The sequence below is a fragment of the Muscardinus avellanarius genome (assembly GCF_963383645.1).
Source record: "Muscardinus avellanarius genome assembly, chromosome: 12".
Classification (NCBI taxonomy): Eukaryota; Metazoa; Chordata; class Mammalia; order Rodentia; family Gliridae; genus Muscardinus; species Muscardinus avellanarius.
The window spans coordinates 63,125,062-63,142,525 of NC_137798.1; positions in this window are offsets into that span (position 1 = coordinate 63,125,062).

The following is a 17,464-nucleotide window of genomic DNA, read 5'->3' on the forward strand; positions in this document are numbered from 1 at the left end:
CTTCCAGAGCCCCACGCCAGCCAGCAGTGTTGTTCCGATGGCTTTGTGTGGCTGAAAAGTGAGAGGTATTATCTTCTGAAAAGCACATAGTCATCAAGAACAGAGCTGGACTGTGTCGAAAGGGCTTCTGGGCACCAGCTGTGTCCACAGCTGCTCTGCTTCCCTCCTCTCTGATGACCCAGCGTTCTTGGAGGCTCTCCACTCTGCACCTTCATGGCTCTCCAGGACCACTGAAATACTGGCCAGCCTCAGCAACTTAGCAGGAACCTCAACAACTCAGCGGCAGCGAAAAGCCAAGGAGGAGAGACACGAGCAGAAGTCACAGGAAGCTGGGGCTAGCTAGCTAGAGAAGGGAGAAGCCAGATCCTGAGAGATCGAGTTGGCAGGTGGACGAAGAGGGTGCTAGCACTCAGTGGACAGGTACCAGGGTCACGGCAGGGTCACTAAACCCTTCAGCTTGCTTGGTTTTTTTTTTATTATTATTAGTTTTGGGCATTTGGGGGTGGTTACTGGGTATTGAACTCAGAGGCCTTCTACCTCTGAGCTATACCCCAGCCCTATTATTATTTTTTAAATTTTATAACAGGGTCTCACTAAGTTGCTTTGGCTATAGCAAACCTGTGATGCTACTGTCTCCACCTCCCAACTACTAGGATTACAGGTGTGCACCACCATGCCCAGCTTTTAGTATATTTTTATTGGTGCATTGTCGTCTCACATCATAATGTCATTCAGAGTGATAGTGACCTGAGTGCACACACTTGGTGAGCTTTCTCCTGACTCCTTCTGTACTCCCTCCCCTTCCCCATGCATATATAGAGCTTGGCATTGGCAATTTCATATATGAACATGTCAGTGAAAATATTTTCTTCATGGTTTCTCCCTTTCTCATTTCCACCCCTTAGACTCCTTCCACAGCTCCGCTGGGGTTTCTCCTACGCTCTCTAAAGTCCCTCGTGCGTCCCCATTGCTCTCTAGCTTCCACGTATGAGAAAAAACATAAGACCCTTCATTTTCTGTGAAGTGAAACATAATATTCTTCATGGCCATCCACCAGCCTTGGAGATTAGCCTACTTTCTTATTTGAAGGATACCCTTGTTTCCGGAGGATGGGCTGGCTACTGGAAAAGTAGAAGCATTAAATGGTACCCAGAGCCGGGCGTGGTGGCGCACGCTTGTAATCCCAGCATTCGGTAGGCTAAGACCAGAGGATCACGGTTCATGGACAGCCTCAGCTACTTAGTGAGGTCCTCCGCAACTTAGTGAGACCCTGTTTCAAAATAAAGAATAAAAAAATAGGGCAGGGATGGTAGCTCAGAGGTCGAATGCCCCTGGGTTCCATCCCCAGACCCGCAAAAAATAAATAAATAAATAAATAAATAAATAAATAAATAAATAAATAAATAGTACCTAGAGCCAGGCACAGTGGTGCACACCTGTAAGCCCAGGACTTGGGAGACAGAGATAGGAGTATCACAGTTTGAAGGCCAGCTTCAGGAACTTAGCAAGAAGAACCTCAACAACTTAATGAGACCCCAATTCAAAATAAAAAACAAAAAGCACAGGTGGGGTAGCTCAAAGTTAGAGTGTCCTTGAGCTCAATCCCCATTAGACTAATTAATCAATTAATTAATTAATCCCCAGAACTGTATGATTCTCACCCCATCACATCATTTTGGAATCCTAACTCCATCAACGTCTCTCTCCCCATTTGTGAGGAAAAGGTGGACACTACCCCCTCAGCTCCTGCCTGTTCCACAACTGGGTTTGTTTCCTGCCCTGCAGCGGCCAGCCCACCCACAGGATGTGCCTGCGGGCCCTTTTCTCCGTGGACAGGAAGGGAGGGACCGCCGTCCTCCTGTCCTGGCATTTCCATGGCTAGCTCTTCACCCCTGCCTCCAGTTTGGAAGATGACAGCTATTTCCACTCCAAACCAATTTTTCTTCCCTTAATCTTGATTTCCTGGTCTCATATAGGGATTCCCAAAAGAGAAAGTGATCATATCATTTATGCTTCTGAGAATGGGGCACTCTTATTAAGCATAAACTAAGAACTGTTTCCAACAAGCTGGACATATGTTCATCCTCAGAACTCGCTCAGTGTCTCAGAGCTTTGAGGTTCATGAACGCCTCTGTGGGGAAGCTGGCTTGGGGGCCAGTAGGAGCGATCTGGAGCGGGGGCACCCCCTGGGATATGCACTTTCTTTATTTTATTGGACTTCACTCAGGACCAGAAGTTTGTTCTCAAAAGTGAAGCCAGTAGATGTGGCAGTGAAGTTGGGCCGAGTTTAGCTGGAGGCAGCACACCAACAACTACTTTGTGGATCACTAATCCAGTTTAAGAAGAGCCATTCCTAAAAAGCCCACAATTTGTCTCCATCTCCCTGTAAAAGAGAAGTATCTGGAATAGCACTGCCCAAGGCCCTGCTGGAGCCTGTTCTCATGTTCTCTAAAACAAGGCTGACCTGCCAAACTGAGATGGAGAGCTTACACATTTTTCTTAACATGCTAAATACAAAGACCACAGTGCTGTTCCCAAGGCTTAACAAACTAAGATATCAAAATAAAATTATAATGTAGTCTGATGACCATCTCTGGTCCTCTGAGCAAAGACTAGAAAGGAACAAGAAAAAATATCATAGGAGTAGCGAGGTGGTAAAGATGGCTTTCTATATTCTGTCCTTGCCCATTATAGAAGCTATAACATTAAGAATAGCTCAACTGAATGAAGCACTCTTTAATACCCGGCACTTCAAAAGAAAAGAATTCTACTTATGCAGTGGCCACAGGCTCACCACAGATGCCCAGGGTTCCTCCGAGGCCAAGGCTCAGCCACGGGAGTAGCAACTTTTCCATCTTAGCGAGAGACAGAATGCAGAACGGGTTCTGGAGGTAACATCTCGACAACTGTAATTATATCACAACCATGGCATCCTAGGATGTGGCCAGACATAGCCACCAGCCCCTTCTATGTGTCAGAGCTATCTGTCCCGGCCACCACACCAAAGGGAGGCCTGAGTGTTCGCTGACCTCTTTCCTCCTAGAACCCTGGCAGAGCAATTGCTTCATCTTACAGAAACCCCCTTAATCAGTAAAAACCTTCCCTGCCTGAATCCTACTGGCCATGGCACATGCATTTCTTGACTTATGCTACATTTTGAGTCAAACTGTAGTCAATTTCTGCATGCTGACTTTGATTTGGGGGTGAAGAAAAGCAGCTGACACCCCTGTGACCTTTTCCACGTTAGGACAATGTGGGCTGGAGAGTCTTTGTGTACTTCCATAGAGAGCTACAGATCCTAGGCTTTAAAAACTATACATAATAAATAATAGCCAACATGATTAAGTGCTCTATGTACCAGGGCCCATGCTAAGCAATTCCATGTGTGTATTTAATTTCTTCCTTGACATCCAGGCCATTCCCCACTACACCTACTCTAGCTCCTACACAACTACCAATGGCTGAGCTCTGGGAGAGAATGAACAATAATTATGTCCCCTTTGTGGATGAGGAGCTTAGACTAAGAAACTTCCCTGTGGTCACATTAAATGTTAAGACAAGATTGGAAACCAGGCCTTTGGGCTCTGAAGCCTACTCTCTTAACTATTATGCTTATATGGCCTCAGGTGAAATAAAACACCTCCAGTTGATATGGGAAGCTAAATTAAATTTTTCATTGTTCATAGTTTGTTTTAATTTCTTGCCTTGGTTCATGCACCTTCTTTAACTCAGAGCAGTGTTTGGGTGCATTTCTTTTAACAGATCTTCCTCCAGAAGAGAAATTTTGGGAACAGCTGCTAAATCAGTAGTCACCATGTCACGCAGCAAGGTAGGTGGTCACCTCCTTGGAATGCAATTGGAAGCCACTCCCACATGCTGTGCAGGCTAGGAGTCTGGGAGGAGATGCATATGATTTGATCAAGAGCAGAGGTTGAAAATGTGAAGTATCTGAAAGTGCAAAAACCATGGAGCTTGGTAGAGGACAAAGAGCTCAGGCCTCAGCCCAAGGACCCTGTGGGGCTCAGGCTAACAATGTCACCATCATGAGCTTTCATTTCCACATTGACCAAATCCATGGTTCTCAAAGTGTGGTTCCCCAGACCAGCAGCATCAGCAACACCTGAGAATTTGTGAACAACTTATGTTCTCAGAACTCCCCTGGACCTACTGAATGGAAAGTTCCAGAAGTGGTACTATGCTCTCTGTGCCTTCACAAACCCTTGGGTAGTTCTAATGGATGTGCAAATTCAAGAACTGTTATCGTTGATCAACTTTCTACCATCTGCCCACCTACTGAGAGAACAAATGCAAAACATCTTCTAGAATGTAGATCCAGAGCGGTTCTCTCACAACCTTCCTCATACCGTAGTTTTGGATGGCCCGTTTTCTCCCTGGGATACCCAAAGTCCTCAGGCTCTCTTTCCTTCCCCTTCCCTGAAAGATGATAAGTTTTGAGACCCTTGCACCTGCCGTCTCCTCTGCATTGAATTCTCTACCCGGTGGTATCATCTCATATTTCCAGGTGACCTCATTCTATAAAACAGGTGCTTCCCAATTCGCAGTAGCAAAAATATGGGACCAACCTAGGTCTCCATCAACAGATGAATGGATTGCAAAATTATGGGAAATACACACAATAGAATTCTACTCAGGTATTCAGCTATAAAGAAGAACAAAGTCATGTCATTCGCAAGAAGATGGAAAGACCTGGAGAACATTATGTTAATGAGATAGGCCAAGTCCTGAAAGAGAAGGGACATATGTTTTCTCTAATATGCCCAAACTAGGGAGCATTAGAGATACCAGAGGGACTCCAAATAATGGAGGGGAAACCTCAGCAAAGCTAGAAAGGAAGGATAGGAGAGGAAGAAGGCTGAGGTTGATTAATGGAGGAGCTACACTCAAATATGTGTTTAAGTGTGAATGTAGCATGGTCAACCTGGACACTCAGTATTGAGAGGGTGGGAAATGGAAGCAGGGGCAGGAGGGCACCAAGCAGTGTGTGAATGTACGCCATTGTCAATATGATCTACATTATGATGTGAGAATATATAGCATACCAATAAAATAACAGGTGCTTCCTGCTAGTCATTACCCCAGCATACTATATATTTCCTTTATAACACTAATTACTATCTACTATCATTTTATTTGTATTTTTGTCTCTCACACCTAAAATGTAAGTTCATATCTATTTACTTGCTGTAGTCCCAGAACTTAACAGCATGCCCAGCATGGCCAGACTGTCCAATAGGACTTTCTATGCTGGTGGAAATGTTCTAGATTCACTTTGTCCAAGATGGTAGCTGCTAGCCATATGTGGTGCCTATTTAGGCACTTGAAATGAGGCGAGTATGACTAAGAAACTAAATTTTACATTTGGATTTAATTTTAAGTTATTTAAATTTAAATGGCTATACATGGCTGTTTCCTACTGTACTGAACACCCCAGCTCTAGACACCCTTAAAAAGTATATCTGAACAAATGAATGAATCTCTTATCAAAAGCACTAAGAACGTGATAAGATTATCATTAATTGGCAAATACTCTCATTGGCCCTGATTCATACAGCTATGTTACCTGATAAGAATGTGGATTTCTGCTCTAAGTAGTAACTGTCTTCTCTCAGTGAGACTATTTTCAAGTTATAACTAGCATTCTGGTAGACATTTTTAGCTTGGCAATGGGAAGGAAAAGGTAGAAACGAGGCGTGTTAAATTGGCCTTGGAGATAAAATTGAACTGTTCCTTTTATAGGTGGCTTGAGATGGAGAAACAAGAGAAGCGATCCATGGTCCCTTCCTCTTCCAGCAGACTGCTTATGGCCCTGTTAAGACTGCCTGTAAACTCTGGCACTGCTGGAAATGGAGGAACTCTTGGGCAAAGGAAGTATGGTCAGGTGAATGGAAAGAATACAATCAAAGTGCCTGGATTTATACATCATCTTAAAAACTAACTCTCTGAGCTTCAACTTATTAACCTATACACTGAAGATCAGAACGCCAGGCTCGCACGGCAATGTTTGGCGTGCACAGTGTGTTCTTTCACGTCCAAAAATTTAACAAGTCCTAGGAGAAATCTATGTCCTAGAAAGACTTCTTTCTCTAAAATATCCCCTCCCCTGAGTAAGGGGTATAGCTCAGTGGTAATGTTTGCTCTACATGTGTGAGGACCTGGGTTCAATCCCCAATAGTACAAAAAAAAACTGCTTTTTAAATTATAAATATCCTTGTCCCTTGTCCTTTTTTAACACAAGCCAAGCTTCACTTCACTTAACCTTATCTTAGCCCTGTCTTGCCTGTTTATCCGACTCTTAAAGTGTGTTATTTTACACTGTGGGAAGCAGTGTAAAATCATTACTTTGGTTAGTACTGGATGATTTATCTTACTATAAGCCCTCTTATTAGACTACTAGAATATATTTACAAACCAAACTTCCTTTTCTTTAAAGTAAAAGATAGGCTAAAAATGAGATCCTACCATCTTTCCAGCTCTAAAATTGCTGTATCTTCTGTTTAAAGAGTTTCTAACAAGAAAGCATGTGGCCTAAATATGTCATCTTCATTATTAGAAATATCATAGCACTAAATTGGGCTCTGATGTCTCAAAATATTTCTACAGTTTAATATCATATCACAGTTTCTTCCCTTGATTTATATCCCAACCTGACTGCTCTTGTGTGCCCGCCCTCCCCCCCCTCTCTCCTTCCCTCCATCTGTCTTAGTAGCATTCTCTCAAAAACAGAACCCAAAACAAATCCTTAAACATAGTAGTTTTTTTTTTAATATAATGTGATCTCAAAGATCAGGAGTAAAGGACGGGGTATGAACAGAACAGGAGGGAAAAGATTATCAAGGATGCATTACCAAATTGGCCACTGTCACAAATGAATCGCTCCCACAGGATTTCTGAGGACCTTTTAAATTGCAACTATAACTATGCTTGCAGGAAAGAGGTATAAGCAGCATCTCCACTGGTCCAGGGTGGCCTCATAGATGTCGGCTCCCACATGCTTCTTTGTTGTGCCTGAGTATCGATCTGGTCCCCCAGCTGGGTGTCAGGACACACCAGCATCAGAAAAGTAAGAGCCACAGCATAAGTCTATCAGGCTGCACTTGTACAAAGCTCACTGACACTTGCCTGGACCCGGGTACCACAGTAGTGCCATGAGCAAGAGGATGTGAGGGGTGCACAGGAGATATAATCCATTTCTTAAGCTTGTTTGTGTCCTTCTCTTTTTTAACTTTTATTGGCGCACTGTAATTACACATCATGATGAGATTCAAAGTGATACAAACATACATGCACACATCACTTGGTGTGTTTCTTTGAGTTCAATCTATCCTTTAGTCCCCTTATCAGCCAGCTATGATCTCTGCAAAAATTTAATTCAAGCATGGCTCTGCCGTTGCAACTGATCTCAAGGTCTTGATCATGCTCTTCAGCTCCCTCCTGAACCACCCATTTTAGACTTCTTTTACCCTTGACCAGCATCTTGATTGACCTTGGGTACTTCCTTGGAGGGTGACATTGAGAATCAGAATTTTAGCACTATCTTCCAACAAGAACCTCCTAAACCACTCCTATACAGACACTCTGGCTTTCACAATATTCCTTCTGTTGACAAGAGATTGACCCAAGCCTGTCATTTTCTTTCTTTTCTCAAAGCCTCCAACACAGTGTAAATACCCCAGCTAACTCAATCCTAATTATTATTGGTCTTGTACTATTTAAGAACCATAAACACAAAGCTTTGCCTTCTGTCCACATCTCATAATCCACCACAGGTAAGAGTCTAGTCACTGAGCCTCTGCTGACCAGGTACCTCCACTCCACCTGGCACCAACAGTGGAGTCCTTATTATCACTGACCAGTGATCTCGCTCCAAAATCCCAGTCCCAATTATCGTCTTCCATTCCCCTGAGAGTAGAACCTGAGACAAAATCATACCTGCAAGTAGCAGTGAAACAGGGAAGAAGAGAAAGCTAATACAAGGATGATTTTTCAAGGCAGCATCACAGTGGACACACAGTACTTGATCGTAGATATATTATGAAGAGCTTCATGAAATGCACCTGAGAAGTAGCCATGTGAGCAGCAAACAGTGGGAGCTACCATCCCCACTGGTAAAGGACTACCAGGTTAGCTCCCCCACATCACCAGATGGACCATGTGTGCCTGCCAAGTCCCATAGTAACCACACCAGAGTGAACCGGTGGAAGCCAGTGCAGACTGACTGCCACTGCAGGGACTGGATAAAAGAGGATTTGGAGTGGTGCCAGTGCCTGGTCCAGCCCCTCTAAGGTGTCCTTGGGTCCCGTTTGCCTAGAATTGTTCCAACTAATACTGTCCCCTTTTGTCTCCCAATTTCATCATTAGGATAGTGTTACTGAGGCCTCGCTTTCTCTCATATATAGACATATACTTCAAGAAGGACAAAAAATTCCAATATAATTGATTTTGTCATAGTTTGTATATTTCTTTTTTCTTTCTTTTTTTTTTTCTTTGTTTTTATATTGCCTTCTACAGAAACGTCTCTGGATAGAATACACTATGTCTTCATTAAGGGAAAGAAACCACCTTTTACTAAGCCTTAAGCCAAAGGACAGACCCTGTGCCATACAGACTCTATTTTATTAAACTTAATTTAATGAGATACTGTTTTCCACATGTATGGTCTGAACAGTAATTCTCCTCTGGGATAGAAAAATCACATTAAGCAATGCCAAGTGGATCTAGAAATCAATGGTAGATGAACACTGGACATGCTCAACTTTTAAAGTGTGACTATTTAAATAAGACAGGCTCTCTTGTGACATTACATAAAGACCACTTCAATATTCTTTTTGCTTTTCTTTAAGAACCAAACAACAGTGCTTGTTTTAGATCACTGTGATAAATCTGAATTAACTACTCAGGAGTTGCCAACTACCACCCCAAAGAATACATGGCAAAAGCTAACTAGACACCTGACTCTAACTTTGTGTTGTCTGGTACACACTGCCTACTGGAGCACACTGCTGATATGGCCTCAGGTGTCCATTCAGTCATTTCAGAAAAGTCCTCAGTGTGCAGCCTTCTTCTCTGTGACTTGGAGCTTTTGAGGGACAGGTTATTTGGTTATTTTCCCCAAAGCCAATCAATGTTTTGTATGGGATGAAAAAAACAAAATACCTTAAAATACTCAATCAAAGTCATGGCTAAAGAATAATACTAGAGAGTTCCTATGGCATGGAAAACCAATCAACAAATCATTTAGAACATATCTTGTTTTGTGTATACCCTGTCAAGGATAATTACTTATTATTACAAGCAAGATTTCTGCCAACAGCAGTCATTGGTGAACTTGAGTGACCGCCTCTCTGGGTTTGGTATTTAATTAAGTGAGATTAACCATGCTGCTCAATGGGCAGAGCAGTTGGCCCATAGCAGGGGCTCGTAATGTCAGTAGCAATAAAAATCTATCTGAAACCAGACATGGTGGCACACACCTGTAATCCCAGTACTTGGGAGGCTGAGACGGAATGATCACAGGTTCAAGGCCAGCCTCAGTAACTTAGAAAGATTAACAGCAACTTGCAGGAACTTCGACCTTGTTTCAAAACAAAAAATTAAAAGGGCTAGGAAGTAAAATGCCTCTGGGTTAAATCTCCAATACAAAAAAAAAAAAAGATTTTTTTAAATAAATAAATTCAAATTTCAGTAATATTTTAAAAATTCACAATTTATTTATATGGCATAAAACTAAGTTATTCAACAACTCCCCCAAACTAATAATAAAGACCCTTATCATTTATAACAAAAAGTAAATAAGATCCTAATTCTTTTATTTGCAAATTTTTTCCCAGCTGACTTTGATTATAGACCTTAGACATGAACAGAAATATGTCCTAAAAAGCATCATCTTCCCAGCAAAGATTCAATGAAGTACTTGGCCAAATGCTTACTCCATCCTATTTTAATCTAATGATACTTTATGAACAGAAATCTATCTTTACACACAAAGACAGTATTTTTAGAATAAAGCTCATTGGGCTTTATCATGTTTTTTATCTAATTTCATCTCCTACCCTATACAAAAAAAATTTGGAAAAGTGTGGGCTAGTGGAGATGCTTACAAAAAATCTTAGTAAAAAGGACCACAGTAGCTGGACACAGTGGTTACACCTGTAGTAATCCCAGGAGGCTGAGATAGGAGGATCGTAGGCTTGAGGCCAGTCTCAGCAACTTAGTGAGACCCTGTTTCAAAGCAAAAATGAAATAAAGAAATAAAGAAATAAAGAAATAAAGAAATAAAGAAATAAAGAAATAAAGAAAGAAAGAAAGAAAGAAAGAAAGAAAGAAAGAAAGAAAGAAAGGAAAGAAAAGAAAAGCAAGGCAGGCAGGTAGACAGGCAGGCTGTGGGTATAGCAGCTCAGAGGTAGAATGCCCTTGGGTTCAATCCTCAGTACAAAATAAAAGGGTCCACATGCTTTCATTAATGAAAGATACAATTTTCTGAAAATAAATGAAATTAAATAAAAAACATAGCCAGGCCTGGTGGCACATGCTTGTAATCACAGTACTTGAGAGGATGAGACAGGAGGACTGCCGGTTCTCAGGCAGCCTCAGCTACTTAGTGAGGCCCACTGAAACTTAGTGAGACCCTGTTTCAAAATAAAGAATAAAAAATAGGGCTGGGGGTATAGCTCGGAGATAGAATACCCCTGGGTTAAATCCCCCATACCCCCCCAAAAATAATAACAAAACATTATTTAGTTAGGCAAATATTATTAAATCAGTCTGTATCCACTTTCATTTGCAAACTCTTCAGAGCTAAAAGGGGTGGCGAGAGGTTGGATTAAGAGGGTCTAGTGGAGAAAACACAGAAGGGGCATGAAACGCCATGACTCGTTTTTAACAAGGACAGACAGAAGTGAGCAAGAGACATCACAGTGAACATCTGCTCCCTTAACTTGAGACAAGTGCAATTGGATGTAAAAATCATGTGCACCCTAAAATAACAAGTGACATGAAAACACCAATTAAACTCAAGAGAGTTGAACCGAACACGCCTTTAATCAATTTTGGTCAGTACAGTGAATATTCTTATTTTTGTCAATATTTCTCATACGTATTACCTACCCTAATGGTTATTCAGTCTCAGCATTTAATTATAAAAGCTCAGTCTTTTCTTTGAGGGCAACGGCAAAGAGAGGAATACGTTCTCCAATCCCTCCGGGCACACGGATATGTCATTTGCCAGTGGACATTCTGTCTAGAGAGACTTCCTTCAACTCTGCTTTCATTTACATCACAGGGAAGCGTCTTGAGACCCAGTCATGGACCATCAAATGCCAAATAAATCTTGTTAATGATGAAACACAGCTTGTTTATTCAAATGCAACTGTGGGATTTTTTTACAAGCTCTTTTTCTTTTATTTATTCCTTTTAAAACAGTCATGGGAAATTGTAGCTACAGAGAGGTAACAAAATAGCATGTTAATTATACTCCAAATTTTCTCTAAAATTAAAAGTGTATAGACAACATATCATAAATACACAGGGGAGAAAATGATTAGAAAAGTATAGGGCAAGATGTTAACAACGGTTATCTCTGGGACTGAAGTGATAATTATTTCTTCTTAAGCCCTTTTGCATTTCTTCAATACTGCGTTGCTGCTGTCATGAAGGCCTCCGGAACCCAGCCTTGTGTTGACATGGCAACCATGGGAAAATTGCTTTATTTTTCACAAGCTCAGAACGATAAGCTACTTGATGATTGTCTGTGACAACTGTCAGAGGGCCCCAGACACCACTCAGCACTGGGACCCAGAGCCTGCATGGCTCTTCAGATTCTCCTGGCTACTCTTCCAAACATAGACACCATGAGAGAGAAGCTGCTTGGATTTGTTTTCAATAAAATTGAGACACTGAGCTTTGATTCTCATGCCAAAAAATGAGTCTTTACAAAAGAAAGTCATTCAAGCTGACAATGGTGACACGTGCCTGGAATCCCAGTACTTGAGAGGCTAAGATAGGAAGATCACAGTTTTGAGAACAGTCTCAGTAACAATGCAAGGCTTTCAGCAACCTAGCAAGACCCTGTTTCAAAACAAAATATAAGCCAGGTATGATAGCGCATGCCTGTAATCCCAGTACTTGGTAGGCTGAGGAGGATCACAGGTTCACAAACAGCCTCGACTACTTAGGCCCTCCACAACTTAGTGCGACCCTGTTTCCAAATAAATAAATTTATAAATAGATCTGGGGGTATAGCTCAGAGGTAGAACACCCCTAGGTCTAATCATCAATGCCATAAAAAGAAAAAGAAAGTCAATCAGCTCCTAGTAGCTTACCTAGGGTTCAAAGTAACTGGAGGTGTTTGAAGGCTTTTTCCAGGTGTTTAATATATATTTTATTAAATTAAAAGTTTCCCTCCCTCCTTGCCCTCCTTTCTTTCCTTCCTTTACTTTTCTTTATTCTATATGCACATAATAAAATTTGGGTTAATCAGAGCTACACATACCTATTGATAACAAATAGGTTACTAACAATGCTTGTATATAACAATGGCTTACAAAATAAATGCTGATTTTTTTCCCTCTGAATGTAAAGATTATGCAACAGGATTAGGTTTCCAGCCATGTTGACTGCCAACGTTTATAGTTATCAAAGCAACATAGTTAGATGTCTCTTCTTAATCCATCCCAGTTTACCAGAAAAAGAGCTATGTATCTTATGAAGATGCTAAATGTACAAAAATGGGACTTTTATTAAGTCACTTCCATTATTTTATTATTTAATTATTTCCAATTCCTAGGAGTTTATATGTAGTTGTTTGAAGTCTGTGTAATTAAGGAAGATAGTTAAGTGAGCTTAAAAGCTCATTTAAAGTAATGACGCGCCTTTCATCTGTTCATTCATCTTGGACTTCAATTCTTTCCCAACCATATTCATTCCACCTAATGCAAGGTCATTTTCTTTGATGGAAAAAAATGGAAGCAAAATAGATTCACGTAGCCGGGCATAGTGGCGTACGCTTGTAATCCCCCTGCTTGGGGGGCGGAGACAGGAGGATCGCGCAGGTTCGAAGCCAGCCGCGCTCGCTGGCTTAGGAGACCCTGTTTCTAAATAAAAATGTAAAAATAGGTCTGGGAGTGTAGCCCGGAGGTAGAAGGGCTTCCAGGAACCCCAGTACCACCAAAAAAAAATAATAATAATAAAAAAAAATTCATGTAGCTTTATAGCCCCTTCCCCTGCTAATGACGCTCATTTGCATTCTTCTCCTTATCCTTATCACTGTTATAAGCACCAGTCCACTCGGAATTATGGCCTGCTCTCACATCCTAAGGCTTTTGTGCCATTTTTACTTCTGCTTTGTACTATGATTTTTTTTTTTTAATTTTATTTTATTGGTGCACTGTAATCATACATCATAGTGGGATACAAACTTTTGTAGACATACATGCACACATCGCCCAGTCAGCCCCCACCCGATCCCCACCCCATTCTCTCCCCATCCCTCCCTCCCATGCTTGGCTTAGTGGTTGACATCTAGTATTATAGCAATTTATCCAAAATTAAAAATGATAATCTCACATAACAGTTTCATTTGTCTGATACCAAGCTTTTGATGACTTAAAGATAACATTTTAATATTTCTTTTTGCTTTCTTTCTTACCAGAGCATATTTTTTTTCTGTTTTTTTAGGTGAAACTATCATATATTTATTTTTCAGAAAAAAATCTATCCTGATATGGAATATGGACTCTAGATACCCAAAACAATCTCGAAGCAAAAACAAAGCTAGAAGATGTATATTTTCTGGTTTCAAACCATATAAAGCTACAATAATTAAAACAGTGTAGTACTGTTCTAAAGGCAGATATATAGACCATTGGAGTTAAATACAAGCCTAGAGCTAACTTCTTCCCTATATTGTCAAGTTATTTTTGACAAGGTTTCCACGAAGATTTGGTGGTGGAAATAATAATATTTTAACTAAATATTGTTGAAAAATAATAATTACATGAAAAAGAATAAAATTGGGCCCTTACCTAATCCCACATATAAGTATTAACTCAAACTAGATAAAAGACCTAAATATAAATCTTAAGACTATAAACTTTTAGGAGAAAATCTGGGTCATAAAACCTCACAACATTGAAATTAGCAGTGATTTCTTGGATATGATTTCAATGGCACAGGCAACAGAAGAATATACAAACTCCCTAAAAAATAAAAGAAAATATTGTATATCCAAAGACAATGTAAACAGAGTTAAAAGTTACTAATAGAATTGGATAAAATATTTCCAAATGCTATATCTGAAGGTATATTAATATTCCAACTAGAAATCCTAAAAATTAACAACAATAAAGGCAAACAATACAATTTAGAGATAGGTAAAAGACTAACTTAAATAATGAATCTCCACAGATAACCAATCTTAGTTGTCTGTTGGATGGAAACTCTTGTTTCTCTGGTTCTGGTGAGTGTTACCTATTTCTTCTTTGTAGTTAATCTCTTTGAGTATTTTCTCTAGCGCTGGTTTTGAAGACATAAATTCCTTCAGTTTCTGTTTGTCATGGAAGCTTCTTATTTCTCCATCTAATTTGATAGAAAGTTTTGCTGGATAGGAAATTTTTGGCTGGAAGTTGTTTTCTTTCAGAGTTTGGAATATGTTACTCCAAGCCCTTCTGGCTCTCATGACTTGGTTTGGGAAGTCTGGAGTGATTCTAATTGGTTTGCCTCTGAATGTCACTTGGCCCTTTGTTTTTGTTGCCTTTAAGATTCTCTGCTTGGCTTCCACATTGGTCATTTTGACAATTATATGGCGTGGGGATCCTCTTCTCGGATCCTGTCTAAAGGGAGTTCTATAAGTTTCCTGGATCTGTGTATCAACCTCTTGCTCTATATTTGGAAAATTTTCTGCTATTACTTCCTTGAAGAGATTGTTGATCCCTTTGGTATCACTTTCTTTTCCCTCCTCTATTCCAATTATTCTTAGGTTAGCTCTCTTAAGATGGGCCCATATTTCTTCAATGTCAGATTCCTGCTGTTGGATATCTTTTTCTAGATTAGAAACTATGCATTCATTTTTGGATTGCTCATCTTCTAAGAGCGAGATTCTGTTCTCCATGTGGTCTAATCGGTTGTTTGTGCTTTGAATTGAGGCCTTTACTTCATTAATTGCATCCTTTATCTCTTTTTGGCTCTCTCTGAGTTCTTTTCGAAGCACCTCTATTATTTCTACAGTTATTTTCCTGATTTGATCTTCTAGAAATCTCTGATTTTCTGTTTTATCAGGTTCTGATGTTGTGGGGTTGTGCACATTCATTACTTCAGTGTTATTCCTCTTTCCCATGATTTCGGAGGTTTGTGCCTTCTCTGGGTTCTTCCCTTGGGTCACTATGGCTTCACTTAAGGTGCTCTGGATCTCGAGTCTGTATTATCTCAGACCCTACTACTCCTTTACTGGGTTGTATCATAGAGTCTCCGACCCAGGGAGTCGATAGAGGCTGCTTTAAACTATGGGGGGTGCCAGGTTGCACGCTCTCCTATGGTGTGATATCTCTGCCACCACCACTCCCTCACTGGGTCAAGTCCCAGGAGGCACAATACTGGGATTTCTCCTCTGTGGCCCGCAATTTGACTCACTGTTCTTGAGTACGTAGATGTAGCTGTACTGGACTCGGTGAATTCACTGCTGCTGCCGCCGCCGGTGGCAATATGGCGCCTCTGCCACGCCCTCAGCCATGAGGCTGGCGTATTTTTTCTTCTCTGGTTTTGATTTTCACTCTGAATCCCTGCAGCGTGTGCTGAGCTCAGCCACTGGGAGCTTTAAATGCTGTCTGCGCTGAAAGATCCCGCCTGGCTGTTCCGCATCGGCTCACCTCGGCTTGCTGTAGCCGTCCGCTGAGTTCGCCGCTGCTGCCGGCAGTATGGCGCTGCTGCCGCGTCCTCGGGCGTGTGTGTCTCCTCTGTGGCCCTGCGCTCTGTTCTCAGTCCGCTTTCTCTCTGGAGCCTTGTGGTTTTTTTTGTTTTTCTGGTGATGGTGTTTTCTGGCTATGAAAGGCGCTCTTTTTGTGGTAATGGAGATTGGTTGTTAGCGGGACTCTTAAGCCCCGCTTTTCTCGGTCGCCATCTTCCCGGAAGTCTATGATTTTTTTTTTTTTTTTTTCCATCCTCTTCTACCCATATGTCTGTCTTTGTCACCAGGAATTCACACAATCTAAAAAGGAGAGACTGTTTTCTTCAACTGGAATCCTGCCACTCGAAGTCTCTCTGTGGTCACAACAAAACCTATTTTGCCAAAAGGCTACACAGCTATAAGCTCATGCCAGATAATATGTCTTGTTTCCAAAGCTGTTTTTTGGTGGCTGGTAGGAACATTGGTTATTCATATCTACAAGAAATCATGATGCTTGTGGGTAGTTGGATTCTTCTCCCCACAGCTATGGATGGGATTCCAAAGAGGTGTTTCATTTGGACCTCTACAAGAAGAAGATGCCGCCTGAGGGCACAGGGAGGGGAGCACCAGGCATTCAGAATGCTTTACACTGCTCCTTATTATTTTCACCTTCATAACATTTTGACTTCCAAATCTTAGCCTTTAAAAATAATGAGATGAGGGCTGGGGTGTAGCTCAGTGGTGCAGCACTTGTCTAGCATATGTTAGGCTTTGGTTTCAATCCCCAGCAGCACACAAAATAAAATATAAAATAATAGGATAATGAAATGAAGAACCAGCTTTGATTGACTCTGTGACAACTCCTTTAAATATGTTCTAAAACTTGACTTTAAGTTTCCCTCACATATTTTTACCCATATTAGAGACATAGGTACTTTAAGAAAATGTTTCTAGAGAACTACATTCAAGGCAGTTTGTGAGCTGCAGCCAAGACCAAGGCATTGCAGAGGGAACCTGTTACCCTGGGATACTAATTAACTCCAAATATTGCATATAAATTAAGCCAGAGCTACTGAAAGAAACAGCTTACAGAAGAGAAAAAAATTAAAGAGGTTTAAAAGAAAAAATATTGTCTTCTGAGTATAGAAAAAGACATGAGGGGTGAAGGAAGAACCCTTTTCTTTCCAGCCAGGCTTTTTCTCTTGACTTGGGTTTTCATTTTTCCACTATGGCAAGGGTGATGTATTGTACAGTGCAGCTAGGAAAGGTCTCTGCCCACAAGGACCTGCTATACCTTGTCTCTTTGTCTTTGGGTAAGAATGCTTAACCTACAATATATCTTCTTAACAAATTTTTAAGGGCACAATACAGTACTGTTAACTATAACTGCTATATTATAAAGCAAAATTGTATTATCTATTCATCTTACATAACTAAAATTTGATGCCAATTGACTAAGACCTCCACATTTTCTTTACCATTCTACCTTTGTTTCTGTGAGTTTGACTATTTTAGACACCTCACATAATTGTGATGATAAAGTACTTATACTTCTATGAGCTAATTGTC